Genomic DNA, 23,017 nt, shown 5'->3' with positions numbered 1-23,017 from the left:
TACCCCCAGAACAGTGCATAGCATATAGTTCGTTCTCAATAAATATTGTGGGATGAATAAATGACATTTATACTAATAAAAGTATTGCTGTTTGTTTGTTTGTTTGTTTGTTTCTAAATAAGAGCCAAATTACAGTTGACCCTTGAGTGGTGCAGAGGGTTGAAGCACTGACACCCCTGTGCAGTTGAAAATCCAAGTATAACTTCCAAGTGCCCAGAAACAACTACTAATAGCCTACTGTTGACCAGAAGCCTTCCCCATAACATAAATAGCTGAACATATATATTTTGTACATTATATGTATTATATAATGTATTCCTATAATAAAGTAAGCTACAGAGAATATTCTATTAAGAAAATCATAAAGAAGAACTAGGTCACAAATCAGGCCTCAAGAAGTACAAAAAGACTGAGATCATATCATGCATATTTCCTAGCCACAATGCTATGAAAACTTGAGGTCAACCATAAGAAAAAATTTGGAAAGACCACAAAACATGGACGTTGAACAGCATGCTACTAAACAATGAATGGGTCAACCAGGAAATCAAAGAAGAAAATTTAAAAATAAATGGAAAAAAATGAAAACAAAGCAAGTGAAAAAAACACAATAGTCAAAAACCTTTGGGATGCAACAGAAGTGGTCCTAAAGGGAAGTACATACAATGCAGGCTTACCTCAAGAAGCAAGAAAAATCTCAAACAGCCTAACTTTACACCTGAAGAAGCTAGCAAAAGGACAACAAATGAAGTCTGAAGCCAAAAGAAGGAAGTAAATAATAAAGATTAGAGCAGAAATAAATGATATGGAAACTAAAAAACAATAGAACAGATCAATGAAATCAGGAGAAAGTTATTTCAAAAAATCAATAAAATTTATAAACCCCTAGTCAGACTTATCAAAAAGAAAAGAGGAAGGATGCAAATAAGTAAAATCACAAATGAGAGAGGAGAAATAACAACCAACACAACAGAAATACAAACAATTATAAGAGAATATTATGAAAATCTACATGCCAACAAATTGGACAACCTGGAAGAAATGGATAAATTCCTAGAAACATATAAAGTACCAAAACAGAAACATATAAAGTACCAAAACTGAAACAGGAAGGGGCACCTTGTGGCTCAGTCAGTTAGGCATCAGATTTCAGCTCAAGTCATGATCTCACCGCTCGTGGGTTCGACCCCCCAGCTGGACTCTGTGCTGACAGCTCAGAGCTCGGAGCCTGCTTCGGATTCTGTGTCTCCCTCTCTCTCTGCCCCTCCCCTGCTTGCTCTCTCTCTCTCTCTCTCAAAAATAAATAAATATTAAAAAAAACTGAAACTGGAAGAAACAGAAAACTTAAGCAGACCAATAACTAGCAAAGAAATTGAATCAGTAATAAAAATCTCTCAGTGAACAAAAGTCAAAGGCCAGATGGCTTCACAGGTGAATTTTACCAAACATTTAAAGAAGAGTTAGTACTTATTCTTCTGGAACTATTCCAAAAAAGTAGAAAAGGAAGGAAAACTTCCAAATTCGTTCTATGAGGTCACCATTACCCTATACCAAAAACAGATAGAGACTCCACTAAAAGAGGAAGAAGAAGAAGAAGAAGAAGAAGAAGAAGAAGAAGAAGAAGAAGAATTATTATTATTATTACAGGCCTATATACCTGATGAACACGGATGCAAAAATTCTCAATAAAATACTAGCAAACTGAATCCAACAGTACATTAAGAGAATCATTCATCACAATCAAGCGAGATTTATTCCTGGGTTGCAAGGTGATTGGATATTCTCAAATCAACGTGATATACCACACTGATAAAAGAAAGGATAAGAGCCATATGATACTTTCAACAGATGCAGAAAATCATCTGGCAAAATACAACATCCATTCATGATAAAAACTCTCAACAAAGTAGGGATAGAGGTAACATACTTCAACTTAATAAAGACCATATATGAAAAGCCCACAGCTAATATCATCCTCAATGGGGAAAAACAGCTTTTCTTCTAAGTTCAAGAATAAGACAGGGATATCCATTCTTAACCACTGTTATTAAACATAGTGTCGGAAGTCCTAGCCACAGCAATAAGACAACAAAGAGAAATAAAAAGCATCCAAATTGGCAAGGAAGAAGTAAAACTTTCACTAAATGGTGGCATGACACTATATATACAAAATCCAAAAAACTCCACCAAAAAAAATGCTAGAACTGATACATGACATTGGTAAAATCATAGGATATAAAATCAATGTACAGAAATCTGTTGCATTTCTATACACCCATAATAAAGCAGCAGAAAGAGAAATTAAGGAATCAATCCCATTTACAACTGCATCAAAAACAGTAAGGTACCTAGGAATAAACCTAACCAAAGAGGTAAAAGATTTGTACTCTGAAAATCTACATGCCTGTAAACTATAAAACTATAAAACTATAAAACTCTGATGAAAGAAATTGAAGGGGACACAAAGAAATGGAAAAACATTCCATATTCGTGGATTGGCAGAACAAATATCATTAAAATGTCTATATTAGCCAAAGCAATCTATACATGTATCATCTATACATGATAGGGATTTAATGCAATCCCTATCAAAATACCAACATCATTTTTCACACAACTAGAATAAACAATCCTAAAAGTTGTATGGAATCACAAAAGACCCTGAATAGCCAAGGCAACCTTGAAAAAGAAAAGCTAAGCTGTATACATCACAATTCCAGACTTCAAGTGATAGTACAAAGCTATAGTGATCAAGAGAGTATGTTATTGGCACAAAAGTAGACCCATAGATCAATGGGACAGAATAGAAAACCAAGAAATGAACCCACAACTACATGGTCAACTAATCTTTGACAAAGCAGGAAAGAATATTCAATGGGAAAAAGACAGTCTCTTCAAAAAATGGTGTTGGGAAAACTGGTCAGCTACATGCAAAAGAACAAACCTGGACCACTTCCTTACACCAAACACAAAAATAAATTCAAGATGGATTAAAGACCTAAACGTGAGATTGGAAACCATTAAAATTCTAGAGGAGAACACAAGGAGTAATCTCTCTGACATCAACCATAACAACTTCTTACTAGATATGTTTCCTGAGGCAAGGGGATGCCATCAAAATAAAAAGTTTCCATACAGTAAAGGAAACAATCAACAAAAATAAAAGGCAACATACAAAATGGGAGAATATATTTGCAAATGACATATCAGATAAAGGGTTAGTACCCAAAATATATAAAGAACTTATAAAACTCAACACCCAAAAAACAAATAATCAAATTAAACAATAGAAGACATGAATAGACCTTTTTCCAAATAAGACATACAGATAGCCAATGCACACATGGAAAAATGGTCAACATCACTCATCATCAGGGAAATACAAATCAAAATTACAATGAGAGGTGCACCTGGGTGGCTCAATTAGTTAAGCATCCAACCCTTGGTTTCACTCAGGTCATGATCTCACAGTGGTGGGATTGAACACTGCATTGGGCTCCATGCTGAGTGTGGAGCCTGATTGGGATTTTCTCTCTCTCTCCCTCTGCCCCTCTCCCCCTGCCACACTCTCTCTTAAAATAAAATAAAAATTAAAAAAAAAACTATAATGAGATATCACCTCACACTTGTCAGAATGGCTAAAATCAGCAATACAATAGACCAATGGAATGGAATAGAGACTCCAGAACTGGACCCACAAAAGAATGGCCAATTAATCTTTGACAAAGCAGGAAAGAGTATCCAATGGAAAAAAGACAGTCTCTTTAACAAATGGTGCTGGAAGAACTGGACAGCAACATGCAGAAGAATGAAACTAGACCACTTTCTTACACCATTCACAAAAATAAACTCAAAATGGATGAAGAACCTGAATGTGATATAGGAAACCATCAAAACCCTAGAGGAGAAAGCAGGAAAAAACCTCTCTGACCTCAGCCATAGCAATTTCTTACTTGACACATCTCCAAAGGCAAGGGAATTAAAAGCAAAAATGAACTACTGGGACCTCATGAAGATAAAAAGCTTCTGCACTGCAAAGGAAACCATCAACAAAACTAAAAGGCAGCTGATGGAATGGGAAAAGATATTTGCAAATGACATATCAGACAAAGGGCTAGTATCCAAAATCTATAAAGAACTCATCAAACTCCACACCCAAAAAACAAATAATCCAGTGAAGAAATGGGCAGAAGACGTGAGTAGACACTTCTGTAAAGAAGACATCCAGATGGCCAACAGGCACCTGAAAAGATGCTCAACGTCACTCCTCATCAGGGAAATACAAAGCAAAACCACACTGAGATACCACATCAGGCCAGTCAGAGTGACTAAAATGAACAAATCAGGAGACTATAGATGCTGGTGATGACGTGGAGAAATGGGAACCCTCTTGCACTGTTAGTGGGAATGCAAACTGGTGCAGCCACTCTGGAAAATGGTGTGGAGGTTCCTCAAAAAATTAAAAATAGATCTACCCTATGACCCATCAATAGCACTGCTAGGAATTTATTCAAGGGATACAGGAGTGCTGATGCATAGGGGCACTTGTACCCCAATGTTTACAGCATCACTTTCAACAATGGCCAAATTATGGAAAGAGCCTAAATGTCCATCAACTGATGAATGGATAAAGAAATTGTGGTTTATATACACAATGAAATACTATTTGGCAATGAGAAAGAATGAAATATGGCCTTTTGTAGCAACGTGAATAGAACTGGAACGTATTATGCTAAGTGAAATAAGTCATACAGAGAAAGACAGGTACCATATGTTTTCACTCTTATATGGATCCTGAGAAACTTAACAGAAGACCATGGGGGAGGGGAAGGGGGAAAAAAAGTTACAGAGAGGGAATGAGGCAAACCATAAGAGACTCTTAAAAACTGAGAATAAACTGAGGAGGGTGAGTGGGTGATAGGCATTGAGGAGGGTACCTGTTGGGATTGAGCACTGGGTGTTGTATGGAAACCAATTTGACAATAAATTTCATCTTTAAAAAAAAAGAAATTTTGGATTTGATCCTTGGCTCTTCCACTTCACTGTATAAAACAGGGTTATTTGCTTGATAAAAAATAAATAAATAAATAAATAAATAAATAAATAAATAAAATCAGCAACACAAGAAACAGCAGGTGATGGTGAGGATGTCAAGAAAGGGGAACCCTCTTACACTGTGGAAATGTAAACTGGTGAAGTCACTCTGGAAAAAAGTATGGAGTTTCCTCAAAAAGTTAAAAATAGAACTGCCTTATGATCCGGCAATTGCACTACTAGATATTTCCCCAAAGAATACAAAAATACTAATTCAAAGGGATACATGCACCCTAATGTTTATAGTAGCAGCATTATAAACAATAGCCAGATTATGGAAAGAGCCCAAATGTCCATCAACTGATGAATGGATAAAGATGTGGTATATATATATATATACAATAGAATATTACTCAGCCATAGAAAAGAATGAGATCTTGCCATTTGTAATGACATGGATGGAGCTAGAGAGTATTATCCTAAGTAAAATAAGTCAGTCAGAGAAAGACAAATACTATATTATTTCACTTATATGTGGAATTTAGGAAACAAAACAATCATGGGGAAAAAAGGGAGACAAACCAAGAAACAGACGCTTAACTATAGAGAACAAACTGATGGTTACCAGAGGGGAGGTAGATGGGAGGATGAGTTAAATATACGATGGGGATTAAGCACTGGGTGTTGTATGCAAGTGTTGAATCACTAAATTGTACACCTTAATCTAATATTATACTGTATGTTAACTAACTAGAATATAAATAAACACTTATTTAAAAAATTAAATCATAAGGAAGAGAAAACACATTTGCAGTACAGTTCTGTACTGTATTTATTGAAACAAAATTCAAATATAAGTGGGCCCATGCAGTTCAAACTCACATTGTTCAAGGGTCAACAGTAAAACCCTCAAGTGTTTTCATCATGTTCAAAGCTGTAATTCAAGATGTTTTAAAAGTCTTATGTCCATATCTTCAAGTTTGAGGGGAAGAAGATAAGTGTTGTATTCTTTTTTTGTTAAAAAGAAAAATCTAAGGATTGGACCATAGCATTCTCCAGTGTGGGGCATTGTGCCTGGTCTTTTCATTCACATGTGTCAACAGCTCCTGTAAAGACACAATATGTTTCTTAGGATAGTTGAGACATTTCTGAGTTTGACTTTAGTAGGGAGCAAAAAACCCCCTTTGGACAGCCACACTGAGAGTTAGAAACTCACTTAATATTGTTTTTATTTTAATTTTTTATTAAAAAAAAGTCACTCCTCATACATGTTGCAAGAATCTGACAATGCATACCTATATATCCTTCACCTAGATTCACTGACATTTTGCTACTTGCTTTCTTCTCCCTTATAATTTTTTGTCTGAGAACTTCTGAACATCAAGACTTCATCTTTAATTACTTCAGTTGTATTAAAATCCATTGTAAGGAGCTTTAAGGAGACAGCAAAATCACCTGAACTTCTCTGATTTTAGTATAAATGGAAGGTTGCTATGAAGTCAATAGTGTAGAGAGCTACAGAAAGCTGTAACTAAAAGGGAGATAAAGGATTACCAGGCTGACCCCTTTCATTTTATAGACAAAGGAAACAAAGTCCTCAAATCAAGGGTATCACAGGTCTCATTATGGGAGAGCCAGTAGTACTGAAGTCAGTCTAAAGACATTAGGATATGGGAGGAGCTGCAGAGAAGGTGGACAGAATGCACAATTGGCCTTGGTCCAGTTAAATAAGACAAGATACCCATTGCAGGCAGTGCTGTACAGGGTAATGAATCACCCTGGCTGGGTACTTTTGTGTGCTTGAGGAACTAGGGCCCTGGGCTTTGGGGTCAAAGAAAAGAAAGAAGTAGCAGAAAGATGGAGACCACCAGATATCCCTACATTGAGTGTTTTGGTGTGTGATATACTCAAGTTTGCATACTTTGAAAAATCATTATAATTTAAGGTGGCAGGTTTTGCAAAAGCTATGTTCTTCCGGCTGGTTTTATCCAAGAAGAGAGTTAAGAATTGGAGACCAAACTGAAGTCATTGAAGAACACTTTTACTTAGGCAGCCAAGGTTGAGCCAAGGTTCAGGGATAAGTTGTCAGCCACTTTTTATCAGAAAGGTCCCAGTCCAAAGGTTTCTTGGCCATAGGAGAGCCATTATGTTCAGCATAATGAAAGTCACAGATAGATTTTCATTGTTGAAGTTACTTGCCTTGGTAATCAGCATAAGAGTTGTTTAAAATGAGCTTCTATTTAGGGAAAGTAATGGTATTCAGGATATGTAAATTGGTTCAAATATTTCAGCGACTCTACCCAATCAATATAGCCCAAACAGAATAAAAGGATCCAGGGAGATCTGTCACTTGTGATCTTAGGGACAATGCCCTAAGCTAAATCCCACCATAATCTCAGAGTGTGCTGGTTACCTGATGTCAACCAACAGTCTAACAGAATCCTACCTTTACAGCCTAGTCTCTCAACATTGGCACTGCTGTTATTTTGGTCCAATAATTCTTCTTTTGTGGAAGATCATCCTAAGCACTGTAGGATTTCCAGCAGCACCCTGCACCCAACCCTCTCTTTTAACAACCAAAAACATCTCCAGATATTACCAAATATTCTCAAGGGAGCAAAATTGCTGTCAAGTACTGCTATTCAATAGAATTTTCTGTGACAATGAAAATGTTCTATGTCTGCAAGGGTCCAACACAGTAGCCACTGCCACATATGCCTTGCTAACCTTTGATATGTTATTTATGTGCCCAAGGAAGTGAATTTTTAGTTTTAATATTTCGTTTCAATTCATTCACATTGAAATCTGGATGGCCGGGTGTGGCTAAAGACTACTACATTGGAGGAGCCAAGATGGCAGAACAGCATGGAAGCTTTTTTTGTGTCTCGCATCCATGAAATACAGCCAGACCAATACTAAACCATCCTGCACACCTAGAAAAATGATCTGAGGATTAACACAACAATCTGCACAACCTGAGCCACAGAAATCAGCAGGTACACAGCATGGAGAGGTGAACTGGGGGAGGGAGAAGATTGAAGGGCAGGGAGCCCTTTTTGCACATGGAGAGAGGACTGAGACAGGGTGGGGTGGGGGAGAGAATATGGGAAAAGCACCTCCCCCCAAAAAGCAGCTGGAGAGAAAGTGGAAAAGTGGAAACAGCCGTAGGGACTGAAATAAAAAGGGAGAAAGGAGAAAGGAGAGGGTTTAAATTTCATTAAGACTGTATAAACAGGGGGAGCACAGAGTCTGAAATGCCACAGCTCAATACCTGGCAGTGCTCTGGTGAGAAGAGTGAATCCCCAGGAGCAGAGTGAAGTCCAGAGTTCTTCAGGCCACAGGGGAGAGGTGGTTCCCCTGCTGGGAGGACACCTGGGAGAGGATGTGTGACTCCCCCAAATGCAAAGGCCCCAGTGGACCCAGGAGAACAACCACATTTGCTGGTACTAGAATAAGGTTGCTAGGGGTGCAGCCTGGTGCCAGATGTGTTTTGTGGTTTTCCATAATCCCTGAAATGCTGCTGCTACACAATCATGCAAACTTTTTCTGGGGCAGGCTGGCACCCAGTCGCAGTCATGGCGTTGGCAGCAGCACAAGCCAAGAACATTCCTGGGTGCAGCCGCGGCACCTGGCCATTGCTCAGTGAGACCCTCCCACAGAGGGGCAGAGCAGGTCAAAGCCACAGTTCCTCAGAAATAAGGGGTCGGAAAAAATAGCTGCGTTGGAGACAAAACTCAGGAGGGAGGTTCTGCCTGGAGCTTGGTTGTGGAGTGTGTAAAAGCGGGGAGTGGACAGAAGCCAAAGACAAAGGACAGGTGCTTGATTGCTTATCAGGGAGAGCAGAGTCCTGATACTAGAGACTGGGTAGTTGGGTGACACCATTATCACCGCTCCCGCGAATGCGCATACGCACCTACAAGCACAACAACAATCCAACCAATAAGCTAAGCAGCGCCATCTAGTGAAGAATGGAGCAATTACACTAAGTCCCACCCAAGTGGGCCAACCTCGCTCTTAGGACCTTGAGTCGCTCCACCTGCTTATTTTATGGACTATAAAGCACTTCATAGGTTGATTCCAGGGGAAAACAAAGTAATTTCAGTCATATTTCAGTCTGTTCACTGGTCCATCTATTCAATTTTCTTTTTTTTCTTTTTTCTCTTTTTCATTTCTTTTCTTTTTTTTCAATAAGGAGACAGAAAGATTTTATTTTTATTAAAAATATTTTTCTTTAAGTTTTTTCACTATATTTTTCCTTTTGTGTAATTTTTTTCAAATTCTATTTTACTTCCATCATTCCATTTTATTCTACTTCAGTGTATTCATTTTTTCAAATTTTCAAATGATTTCCTTTTTTTTCCTTTCCCCTTTGTTCTCTAATCTGTCAAAACCCTTCCAACACCCAGACCAAAACACACCTAGAATCTAGCATCATTTATTCGATTTTGTGTCTGTGTGATTGCTTCTAATTTTTTAATTTTAATTTTTTTTAATTTTAATTTTTTTAACTTTAACTTTTATTTTTTTCACCTTATTCATTCCTTTTCTCCCTTCAAAATGACAAAATGAAGGGGGAGCCTGGGTGGCTCAGTCGGTTGAGCGTCCAACTTGGGTTCAGGTCATGATCTCATGGTCTGTGAGTTAGAGCTCCACGTCGGGCTCTGTGCTGACAAGTCAGAGCCTGGAGCCTGCTGCGGATTCTGTGTCTCCCTCTCTCTCTGCCCCTCCCCCACTCATGCTCTGTCTCTCTCTCTCAGTCAAAAAAAAAAAATAAACATTAAAAATAAATTTAAAATTTTTTTTTTAAAAATGACAAAATGAAGGAATTCACACCAAAAGAAAGAGCAGGAAGAAATGACAGACAGGGACTTACCCAACACAGATACAAGCAAGATGTCTGAACCAGAATTTAGAATCATGATAATAATAATACTACCTGGAGTCGAAAATAGATTAGAACCCCTTGCTGCAGAGATAAAAGAAAGAAAAGCTAGTCAGGATGAAAAAAAAAAATGTTATAACTGAGCTGCAATCTCCAGTGGATGCCACGGCAGCAAATATGGATGAGACAGAACAGACAATCAGCGATACAGAAGACAAACTTACAGAAAATAATGAAGCACAAAAAAGGAGGGAACAAAGGCAAAAGAGCACAATTTAAGAATTAGAGAAATCAGTGACTCATTAAAAAGGAACAACATCAGAATCATAGGGGTCCCGGAAATGGAAGAGTGAGAAAAAAGAGTAGAAGGGTGATGTGAGCAAATCATAGCAGAAAACTTTCCTAACCTGGGGAAAGACACAGACATCAAAATCCAGGAAGCACAGAGGAATCCCAGTAGATTCAACAAAAACTGACCATCAACAAGGCATATCATAGTCAAATTCACAAAATACTCAGGCAAGGAAAGAATCATGAAAGCAGCAAGGGAAAAAAAGTCCTTAACTTACAAGGGAAGACAGATCAGGTTTCCAGCAGATCTATCCACAGAAACTTGGCAGGCCAGAAAGGAGTGGCAGGATATATTCAATGTGCTGAATCAGAAAAATATGCAGCCAAGAACTCTTTACCCAGCAAGACTGTCATTCAAACTAGAAGGAGAGATTAAAAGTTTCCCAGACAAACAAAAATTAAAGGAGTTTGTGACCACTAAGCCAGCCCTGCAAGAAATGTTTAGAGGGACTCTCTGAGGGGAGAAAAAATTAAAAAGTAAATACATACATACATACATACATACATAACAAAAGCAACAGAGACTAGAAAGGACCAGAAACACCACCAGAAACTCCAACTCTACAAGCAACATAATGGCAATACATTCATGTCTTTCAGTACTCACTCTAAATGTCAATGGACTAAATGCTCCAATCAAAAAACATAGGGTAAAAGAGTTAATAAGAAAACAAGATCCATCTGCTGTTTACAAGAGACCCACTTTAGACCTAAAGACACCTTCAGATTGAAAGTAAGGAGATGGAGAACCATCTATCATGCTAATGGTCAACAAAAGAAAGCCAGACTAGCCATACTTATATCAGACAATCTAGACTTTAAAATAAAGACTGTATCAAGAGATGCAGAAGGGCATTATATCATAATTAAGGGGTCTATATACCAAGAAGACCTAACAATTGTAAACATGTGTGCTCCAAATGTGGAAGAATGCAAATATATAAACCAATGAATCACATACATAAAGAAACTCATTGATAATAATACCATAATAGTAGGGGACTTCAACACTCTACTTACAACAATGGACAGATCATCTAATCAAAAAATCAACAAGGAAACAGTGGCTTTGAATGACACACTGGACCAGATAGAATTAACAGATATATTCAAAACATTTCATCCTAAAACACCAGAATATACATTCTTTTCCAGTGCACATGGAACGTTCTCCAGAATAGATCACATACTGGGACACAAATCATCCCTCAGCAAGTACAAAAAGATCAAGATCATAACATGCATCTTTTCAGACCACAACGCTATGAAACTTGAAATCAACCACAAGAAAAAATTTGGAAAGGTAACAAATACTTGGAGACTGAAGAACATCCTACTAAAGAATGAATGGACTAACCAAGCAGTTAAAGAAGAAATTAAAAAGTATATGGAAGTCAATGAAAATGATAACACCACAGCCCAAAACCTCTGGGACGCAGTAAAGGCGGTCATAAGAGGAACGTATTTAGCAATCCAGGCCTTCCTAAAGAAGGAAGAAAGATCTCAGATACACAACCTAACCTTACACCTTAAGGAGCTGGAAAAAGAACAGCAAATAAAACCCAAAAGAGCAGAAGACAGGAAATAACAAAGATTACAGCAGAAATTAATGCTATCAAAACCAAAAAAAAAACAGTAGAACAAATCAATGAAACCAGAAGCTGGTTCTTTGAAAGAATTAACAAAATTGATAAACCAGTAGCCAGTTTGATCAAAAAGAAAAAGGAAAGGACCCAAATAAATAAAATCAAGAATGAAAGAGGAGAGATCACAACCAACACAGCAGAAACAAAAACAACAATAAAAGAACATTATAAGCAATTATATGCCAATGAAATGGGCAATCTGGAAGAAATGGACAAATACCTAGAAACATATATACTACCAAAACTCAAACAGGAAGAAATAGAAAATTTGAACAGACCCATAACCAGTAAAGAAATCGAATTAGTAATCAAAAATCTCCCAAAAAATGAGAGTCCAGGGCCAGCTGGCTTTCCAGGGGAATTCTACCAAACATTGAAGGAAGAGTTAACACCTATTCTCTTAAAGCTATTCCAAAAAATAGAAATGGAAGGAAAACTTCCAAACTCCTTTTATGAATTCAGCATTACCTTGGTTCCAAAACCAGACAGAGACCCCCACTAAAAAGGAGAACCATAGGCCAATTTCCCTGATGAACATGGATGCAAAAATCCTCAACAAGATATTAGCCAACCAGATCCAACAATACATCAAAAAAATTATTCACCACGACCAAGCAGGATTTATACCTGAGATGCAGGGCTGGTTCAATATCTGCAAAACAATCAATATAACTCATCACATCAATGAAAGAAAGGACAAGTACCATATGATCCTCTCAATAGATGTAGAGAAAGCATTCAACAAAATACAGCATCCTTTATTGATAAAAACCCTCAAGAAAGTAGGGATAGAGGCATCATACCTTGAGATCATAAAAGCTGTATACGAAAGACCCAACGTTAATATTATCCTCAATAGGGAAAAACTGAGAGTTTTCCCCCTAAGGCCAGGAACAAGACTGGTTATGTCCACTCTCACCACTGTTATTCAACATAGTATTGGAAGTCTTAGCCTCAGCAATCAGACAACACAAAGAAATAAAAGGCATCCAAATCGGCCAGAAGGAAATCAAACTTTCACTCTTCGCAAATGACATGATACTGTATATGGAAAACCCAAAAGATTCCACCAAAAAGCTGCTAGAACTGATTCATGAATTCAGCAAAGTTGCAGGATATAAAATCAATGCACAGAAATCAGCTGTATTCCTATACACCAACAGTGACACAACAGAAAAAGAAATCAAGGAATTGATCCCATTTACAATTGCACCAAAACCATAAAATACCTAGGAATAAATCTAACGAAAGAGGTGAAAAATTTGTACACTGAAAACTATAGAAAGCTTATGAAAGAAATTGAAGAAGATACCAAAAAAAAAAGGAAAAATATTCCATGCTCCTGGATAGGAAGAACAAATATTGTTAAAGTTTCAATACTACAATGAATACTACAGATTGAATACTACTAGATTGCTTTGTAGTATACTGGATTGCTTTGTAATACTACAATGCAATCTACATATTCAATGCAATCCCTTTCAAAATAACACCAGCATTTTCCACAGAGCTAGAACAAACAACCCTAAAATTTATATGGAACCAGAAAAGACCCCAAATAGCCAAAGCAATCTTGAAAAAGAAAACCAAAGCAGGAGGCATCACAATCCCAGACTTCAAGCTGTACTACAAAGCTGTAATCATCAAGACAGTATGGTACTGGCACAAAAACAGACACTCCAATCAATGGAACAGAATAGAGAACCCAGAAACAGACCCACAAACATATGGCCAACTAATCTGTGACAAATCAGGAAAGAATATCCAATGGAATAAAGACAGTCTCTTCAGCAAGTGGTGCTGGGAAAACTGGACAGCGACATGCAGGAAAGTGAACCTGGACCATTTTCTTATACCATACACAAAAATAAACTCAAAATGGATGAAAGACCTAAATGTAAGACAGGAAGCCATCAAAATCCTCGAGGAGAAAGCAGGTAAAAACCTCTTTGACCTTGGCCACAGCACTATTGGGACCTCATCAAAATAAAAAGCTTCTGCACAGCGAAGGAAACAATCAGCAAAACTAAAAGGCAACCGATGGAATGGGAGAAGATATCTGCAAATGACATATCAGATAAAAGGTTAGTATCCAAAATCTACAAAGAACTTATCAAACTCAACACCCAAAAAACAAATAATCCAGTGAAGAAATGGGCATTAACAACTCAGGCAACAACAGATGTTGGTGAGGATGTGGAGAAAGAGGATCTCTTTTGCACTGTTAGTGGGAATGCAAGCTGGTGCAGCCACTCTGGAAAACAGTATGGAGGTTCCTCAAAAAATTAAAAATAGAACTACCCTATGACCCAGCAACTGCACTAGTAGGTATTTATCCAAGGGATACAGGTATGCTGTTTTGAAGGGACACATGCACCCCAATGTTTGTAGCTCACTATCAACAATACCCAAAGTATGGAAAGAGCCCAAATGTCCATCGATGGATGAGTGTGGATAAAGAAGATGTGGGGTGTGTGTGTGTGTGTGTGTGTGTGTGTGTGTGTAATGGAGTATTACTCGGCAATCAAAAAGAATGAAATCTTGCCATTTGCAACTATGTGGATGGAACTAGAGGGTATTATAGCTAAGTGAAATTAGTCAGAAAGACAAATATCATATGACTTCACTCTTATGAGGACTTTAAGACACAGAACAGATGAACACAAGGGAAGGGAAGCAAAAATAGTATAAAAACAGGGAGGGGGATGAAACATAAGAGACTCTTAAATATGAAGAACAAACAGAGGGTTACTGGAGGGGTTGTGGGAGGGCAGATGGCCTAAATGGGTAAGGGGAATTAAGGAATCTACTCCTGAAATCATTGTTGCACTATATGGTAACTAATTTGGATGTAAATTTTAAAAATTTTTAAAAATTAAAAAAAAAATAGTGAAAAAAATCCCTACCCAGAAAAAAAAAAAAGAACTTGAACTTTGAGATTTAAATTAACATATCATATGTGTAAAAAGGAGGCACTTTGGCCCTCTCTCTGCAAAGGAGAGCTTAATAAACCTCTATCAAATCTGTAAAACAACAACAACAACAACAAAAAACCAACTATCACATTGGAGCACACAGCTCTAGAATATATCATATCTGCCTTGAATAAATCCTTCATGGAAGGTGGTGGCCAGAGCGTCTACAAAGAGAGAAAGCTGAGACTTCATTAAGGTGCCAAACAAGTTGTGGCACCTGGTTGGCTCAGCCAAGTGTCAGACTTTGGCTCAGATCATGATTTCACAGTTTGTTGAGTTCAAGCCCCACATCAGGCTCTGTGCTGACGGCTCAGAGCCTAGAGCCTGCTTCACATCCTGTGTCACCCTCTCTCTCTGCCCCTCCACTGCTCACACTGTGTCTCCCTCTCCTTCAAAAATAAATAAACATTAAAATAATTTTAAGTATTTAAAAGGTGCCAAAAAAATTGTACAAGCTGTGTATATGGCAGCTTGCTACCAAATATTTGTTTTATAGACTGAAAAGAAGTAAAAATAAAACCACTCCAACCAGATCTGTCCAGACCCTTTTCCTTCCCCTGTTTTTATTTTTTTATTTATTTTTTTTAAACAGAGGATCTGAAGTAGGCTCTGTGCTGACATTAGCAAGCCCATTACAGGGACTCAAACTCATGAACCATGAGATCATGACCTGAGCCAAAGTCGGGTGCTCAGCCAACTGAGCCACCCAGACGCCCTTCTTCCCCTGTTTTTAGAAAGGGGCTCACTATTTATGTACCTGTTTCCATCCAGCCACACCCTACACCATAATCAGAATCTTGCAGAGAAGTTTTCTTACACAAAGAAAAATGGAACAAAAGAACAAGAGCATAGGATTTGGGGATCTGTTAGACCTATTACTGAGAGATGAATCCTCATCTTGCTTTTCTCTCATATTCATAATTTTTTCAGTTTGCATTTTATCTATTCATTATCTAGTCTTGCAAAAGGTCTGGAGCCCAAAACAATAAAACTATGATCTGGCCTTTCATCTTTTATCAAAATAATCCTTCAGTATATTCAAATAACTACACCAGACAACTATAGGTATCAAACAGTGTCTAGATTAAGATTCTGACTCCTCCAGGAATAGAAACTGATGATTGGATATATTTGCAACAGTCATTCGGGAATTCTGATACAACAAAGTATTCTAACGTGGGAAAGGAGGAAAGCCAATGGAATGAATCATGTCTTGATGGGAATTATGGCAATCCTCATATTGTGAATGAGGAAAAACTAAGGTCTAAAAAGGTTAAATGACTCGTCCAGGACCGGAAAATCACATCTGTAAAATGGACTTGAACTTGGGTCTTCTAACCCCATATCCAGTGTTGCTGATGCTTCTATCTTTAGGCATATTATGGAAACAAGAGAATTTATCTTTATGATTGGTTTTTAGAATGTGTCCTTCCTTCCATCCTTGATAACTGGACTGATATCACCAAATGACCTCATTTTAGAAATGGAATTATCATAACATCCAAACTATGAAAAGAGTACTTTATTGATTTTATTAAAACTAATCTATGAAAAAGTAATTTTTAAAAAGATTTCTTCTTAATGTTTTTATTTATTTTTGAAAGAGAGACAGAGTGCAAATGGGAGAGGAGCAGAGAGAGAGGGAGACACAGAATCGAAAGCAGGCTCCGAGCTCTAAGCAGTCAGCACAGAGCCTGAATCAGGGCTCGAACTCAGTGAGGAGCCCAACGCGGGGCTTGAACTCATGAACTATGAGACCACGACCTGAGCTGAAGTCAGATGCTTAACCGACCGAGCCACCTAGGCACTCCTGAAAAAGTAGTTTTTAAATCCTAGCTAGTGCTAGGTTTCAAACTTTGGTCTATGCCAAAATCACTTGTGCCATTTATTTGAAACACAGTGGGACATGGGCACCTCCTGCCCCCATTCTGACTCCAAATGTGTATGGCAGAACCCAGTCATCTTTTTTTTCCTTAGTTAACAAAACATTTGTATGATTCTGATGCAGGCTAAATTTGATAATTATTATTCATACAGAGCATAGGAGAGAAAGAGCAGTGAGTTGGAAGGAAACCAAGAGTGTTGAGTCATAGAAACCAGAAGAAGGTGCTTCAAAAAGTGAAGTGGAAGTTGAGAGAGAGAGAAGAGATAAAATGTGAACTGACACTAAAAACAAAGGCAACAAGAGCAAAAAGAAACAAGTGGGGCTGTATCAAACAAAAAAGCTTCTGCAGAGCAAAATAAAAAATGAACAAAATGAAGAGGCAACCTAAGGAATGGGAGAAAATATCTGCAAATCATATTTCTGATAAGGGGGTAATATCTAAAATATATAAGAAACTCAGACAACTCTTTTTTTAAATCTGATTAAAAATGGGCAAAGGACTTAAATAGATATTTTTCCAAAGAAGACATACAAATAGCCAACAGGTACATGAAAAGGTGCTCAACAGGACTCATCCTCAGGACAATGCAAATCAGAACCACAGTGAGATAGCACCTCACACCTGTTAGCATGACTACTATCAAAAAGACAACAGATAACAAATGCTGGGGAGGATGTGGAGAAAAGGAAACTCTCATGCACTTTGGTGGGAATGTAAACTGGTGCAATCACTGTGGAAAACAGTATCTAGGCTCCTCAAAAAATTTAAAAATAGAACTACCATATAACCCAGTAATCCTACTGCTGGTATGTGTCCAAAGGAAATGAAACCAATATCTTGAAGAGATACATCTGCACCCCCATGTTCACTGCAATATTATTCACAACAGCCAAGGCATGGAAACAACCTATGTGTCCTTCAACAGGTGAATGGTCAAATAAAATGTGGTGTATGTATACAATGGGATATTATTCAGCTATTAAAAAAAAAAGAAGAAAATCCTACTATTTGTGACAACATGAATGAAGCCCGAGGGCATTCTGCTAAGTTAAAGAAGCCAGAGAAAGATAAATACAGTATGATATCACTTATGTGTGGAATCTAAAGAAGTTGAACTCATAGAAGCAAAGAGTAGATTTCATGATTTCCAAGGCTGGGTGGGGGAAATGTGAGACGTTGGTCAAAGTGTATAAATTTCCAGTTATAAGAGGAATAAGTTTTGGAGATTTAATGTACCTCCTGGTGACTATAATTAACAACACCATATTGTATACTTGAAATTGGCAAAGAGATTAGATCTTAAATATTCTTACCACATACACACAAAACTCTATGAGGTGATGGATGTTGTTAACTAACTTTATCGTGGTAATATTTTCACAATATATACATATATCAAATCATCATATAAACTTATACAATGTTATATGTCAATTATATCTCAAAAAAGCAGAGGTAAAAAGAATTTTAAAAGAATGATGAACAACCTTTCAGATCCTTAAAAACAAAACAAAACAAAACAAAACAAAACAAAAAACAGATCTAGGGCTCAGGAGCCAGCTCTAAATTCAGGCTAATATCCCTTCCCCTGGATAGACTATTTAACCTCTCCTGCCTCAATTTCATCTACTGCACAGGAGTAACATAAAAGAATTGCTGTAATAATTAAAAGTATAAATACTGAGGGTCTGTCACAGAGTAAGTGGCCATTGTTTCTGTATTCCCAGCCTTAGAACACCTTGCTTGCTATGTTGTTGGAGTTGACAAAAATGATGGATGGATGGATGGATGGATGGATGGATGGATGGATGAATACTGGGAATAGTCCAGTAGAGAAGAGTCTAAAATGTTGTACACAGTAAATCCCAATTTACAATCACAGGATTATAAACAAGGCTCCCCCAGAGACATTTTCTTCTCTTGGCTTCTGGATTCTACCCTCTCTTGCCTCCTCTCCTACCTCACTGCCTGCACTTTCTCAGTCTCTTTTGAGCTCCTCCTTTGCTCAACCTCCTAATGTCAGAATTTCCCAGGTATTCGTCTTAAGAAACTTGTTTTTCTTTATTTATATGCTAGTTGGTTTCATTGTGTTCTGTGGCTTTAAATAGCAGTCAGGGGATCCATGAACTGGACGGGGAAAATATCCTATTTTCACTAATCCCTAATTGAAATTTAACATTTTTTAACTCATGAATAAAGGAGCTGAGCACAGCAGTGTTACAATAACTGTGAATTTGTCACCAATAGAAGTCACAAACATTTTCATATTACATTAGAGTTGTTCCAGATATCACAGATATCACTTACTTTTTTAGTACCTTAAATTACGGTCATTAATTTCTCAGACCTCGGGTTGTTAATTTAACACATCGTCCTACTAGATCTGTTATTTAATGTATTAATACAGGAGCACATTATATTACTGTATCACAATTTTTAAAAACTTGTTTGTATTTTAATATGGTTTCCTGTGTAATCTTACTCATTTTATTTTACACATTTAAAGACATCATTCTGATAAAAAGTCTAGTGGCTTCACTAGACTGCCAAAGGGGTCCAACGGCATAAAAAAAGTGAATCACTCTTGATTTAAGTAATAATCTTAAATTTCAATCTTCAGCTCTAACTTCGCACTAGTTGCAGCCTCATAAATTCAGTTGCCTCCTTGACCCCTTCACAATGGGCATCCAGTAGGCATCTCAATATGAGGACCAGGAAAAAACACTAGCTCCTCTCCCAGTCTCCCCCTCACATCGCCGGAAGTTCAGGACCACCTGCAGAACAGCACCTGAAAGTCTCTAGTCAATAAGCTTCAGGAAAAAATAACAAGCCAGATGTCCCCCAGAAAAAGCAAATTGACTTTTTACTTTTGAAAGGAGCGCAAAAGTATTAGAATTGCTAGGATGAGCCTCTACAGAGAATTTCCAGAACCAGAAACTTCCCTTAGTAATTACTAGGGATGAATGTCTACCCAGAGTTGAAAATTCATACTGCCCATCCTTTTGAGGTCTACCCTCAGGTGGGGCAATTCAGGATGTGTGGGGCAGACGGGAGGGTGAAAACAAACAGATCCTTTAAAATGGGCTTATCCACACCCAGCCAGCAGGACTCATAAAAGGCATTCTCAGAGGGTAGAAGTCATTATCATAGGTGAGCTGGGGAGCAAACCTGGCATCTGGCCTTCCAGGCAGACCCACCGGCGAGGAGGCTCCGGAAAGTGTAAAGACCTTCTGTGGCTCCAGTGGTGATACAGAGAACAGAACTTCCTTCCCTGAAATGGTTTTCTTTGTGTAACTCAACAAGTGTGTGATGGCTCATATTCTAAATCAGCCTCATGACCTTCTTTGCATGTTTATCCTTAAAGGTCAGCCTGGTTTGGGATTAATTGTTGACTATGGGCTCATTGAACAAATGTTTCTTCAGGGAAGGGAAACTGACATTTACTGAGCATGTGCTCCACTCCAGGCCCTATGTTGGGGGTTTTTAATGTGTGGTATCATGTAATCCTCAATGAAATGACAGAGCTCTTGGGATTAATCCTGGACCATTGTCTCCTGTTCACTCGACGTGTCTACCTGCTGTCAGTTCATGTTTCCATCTCCAGCTTGGCATCTAAGGGCAAGCCCGAACTAACTCAAACTTCCTCCTCTACTTCTCTGCTCAGATCCCCTACAAGAACCCTAAATATTCCCAGGACTCTCCATGTCCTGCCCAGGCCACCTCATCAAACTGCTAATCTCTAAGATTACTTATCTAAATAAAAGATTTCTAGATGACCTTTAAAGACTCATATTTTTTCCACATTCCCACTACCCTTTGCCCCAGTCACCAAAATCACTGGCCTCACAAAATCTTTCCGATTGGTATCCCAGCTTCCAGTCTGTCCCCTTCACCAGATCCATTCTCCTTCACTCAAAACCTCCCAGAATGACTCAGAACCATACTGCTTAAAGGTTTTAAGGGGACACTTCAGACTCTGGCTTTATTTTCTGCCACTCTAGACACAAAGGCCTCGAAGGTTCCGGATTCCATCCTGTATCAGGATCTTTATCTCCTCCACATCCATAGAGATACAACACGAGCCTAATCTTTAAAGTTTTTGCAATTTAATGTCATTTGTTCTTAGGCTCTGATATTCATTGTAGCTTTCAGCCTAGTTACAAAGACATTTTAATTTGGAAACCCTATTTAAAAACCCTAAAATAGGGTTTAAAATAAACCTTGATTTATATTTCTTTTTTTTTTAATGTTTATTTATTTTGAGAGAGCGAGCAGGGGAGGGGCAGAGATACAGGGGAAGAGAGAGAATCCCAAGCAGGCTCCAAGTGCTGTCAGCATAGAGAGACTCGATCTCACAAACCGTGAGATCATAACCTGAGCCAAAATCAAGAGTCAGACACTTAACCCACTGAGCCACCCAGGCGCCCCTTGATTTATATTTCACACACATGCCTTCAAACACACCCACAAATGGGATCACAGTCCAAATACTGTTCTTCAACTTACTTTTTTGCAGAATCCTTTTATGGTCCTTACAGATGTGCTTTATTCTTTCTGTAGCTTACTCTCTCCTGGTAGGAGTGTACCATAATTCACCATTTCCCCTATAAGCTGTTCTAATGTTTTTGTTTTGTTAATACTACGGTGCACATCTCTGTACATGTGTCCCTGAGGACTTAAGTATTTCTGTAAGATTCCACAAGTGGAATGCTCGAAAGTATATGAAAAGCGCATTTTAAATGTTCATCTGTTACTGGTCTAGCTGCCCTAAACTCAAGTATTAGAGAGCATGTGGTCCATTGTGCTTTGTAACCCGAGAAGAAAACTTTGGAACAAAAATGGCCAGGCAGAACTGGAGATCAAAACAGAGCTCGGGGGACCGATTTGGAAAGCCCCCTGGTGGCGGAGGGACGGTTCGCCCTGAGAGAGACCACGTGGAGAGGAGCAGCGCCCTCCAGGGTCTGGAGGGGAAGAGGAGCTCTGCAGGGAATGAAGAGAACCCGGCCAAGAGCCGCGCCAGCAGAGGAGCCAGGAGCGGGAGAAGTTAAGAACAGCACCTGACAAAAGACGCTTCCAAGTGGCCAGGAGGGTTTTCGGTAGAGTGGTCTGGTCTGAATTCTTACCAAGGATGTGTCTGAGATCGCCAGCGCAGAAACGGGTACGGTTTACTGGCTGTTTACCCCTCCAGCCCTCTCAGCCAGCCTTGAGACAGACAGGTCAAGCACCCCCCCCCATCCATCACACAGCTGGTGAGAGCCTGAAGCCTCTTCTGAACCACAGTGTTCCCTCAACACAGGACGCTGCGTGTCCCCTGAACTCAGAAGATCCCAACTCCAAAAGCGTTGAGTTGGCTATAGTCTTCCCCACCCTCTCGCAAGGGTTTAAGGTGGTATCCAGGACCTCCAGAGCATTTCCACTTGGGGCTCGGGTCCCGCCCATCCCGGCCACCCACACAGACCACGCCCACCGGGCACACCCTCTCTGGGCCACGCCCACAACCAGCAGGGCTGAGGGGAGAGGAAAGTAATAGAACCAGCCTCAGGGTTATTGCGAGGATTACAGGTGTTAATATATGCGGTGAGCTTACGAGAACCCTGTTCACAGATGAACGAAAGCTGGAGGTGGTGGATACCGGGGACTGGATGGAAAGGCAGTGTGGTGCAGGCGCTCAGAGCACAGACTCTGGATCATGTCTGTCTGGGTTTGAATCCCGCCCTAACAGAGAACAAGCAAGCAATCTAACCCGCCTGTACTTCAGCTGCCATGAAATGGGATAATGAACAGCACCGCCGACTATTGTAAGGATCCAGTAGGCGGTGGCATTTAGAGCCATGCCTGGCACACAGCACCACGAAAGTGTTTGCGGTCACTCGCCATTCTGTCTCCAGCTGTCAGGAGAGAAGCTAGTGCCTGACGGGCACCCTACTTACTCAAAGGCATGACGAATTAATCATCTTTATACGACTTATTAGAAAATGTCTTCTTTTTGGTTCCTTATTTTGCACATTCATTCAAAAAATGTATTGAATTCTTTATGATGCTAAGTAAAATAAAACAGAGAAAGACAAATGCCATATGCTTTCACTTATATGTGGACTCTAAAAAATAAAACAAATACATCAACAAACAAAAAGCAGAAACAGACCCATACATACAGAAAACAAACTAGTAGTTTCCAGAGTTGGGGAGGGGTGGGGATGGGCAAAATGCCTGAAGGAGAGTAGGAGATGCAGGCTTCCAGTT

This window comes from Panthera onca, chromosome D4 (assembly GCF_046562875.1).
Source record: "Panthera onca isolate mPanOnc1 chromosome D4, mPanOnc1 haplotype 2, whole genome shotgun sequence".
NCBI classification, from domain to species: Eukaryota; Metazoa; Chordata; class Mammalia; order Carnivora; family Felidae; genus Panthera; species Panthera onca.
Note: the sequence above shows the minus strand (reverse complement) of the source record.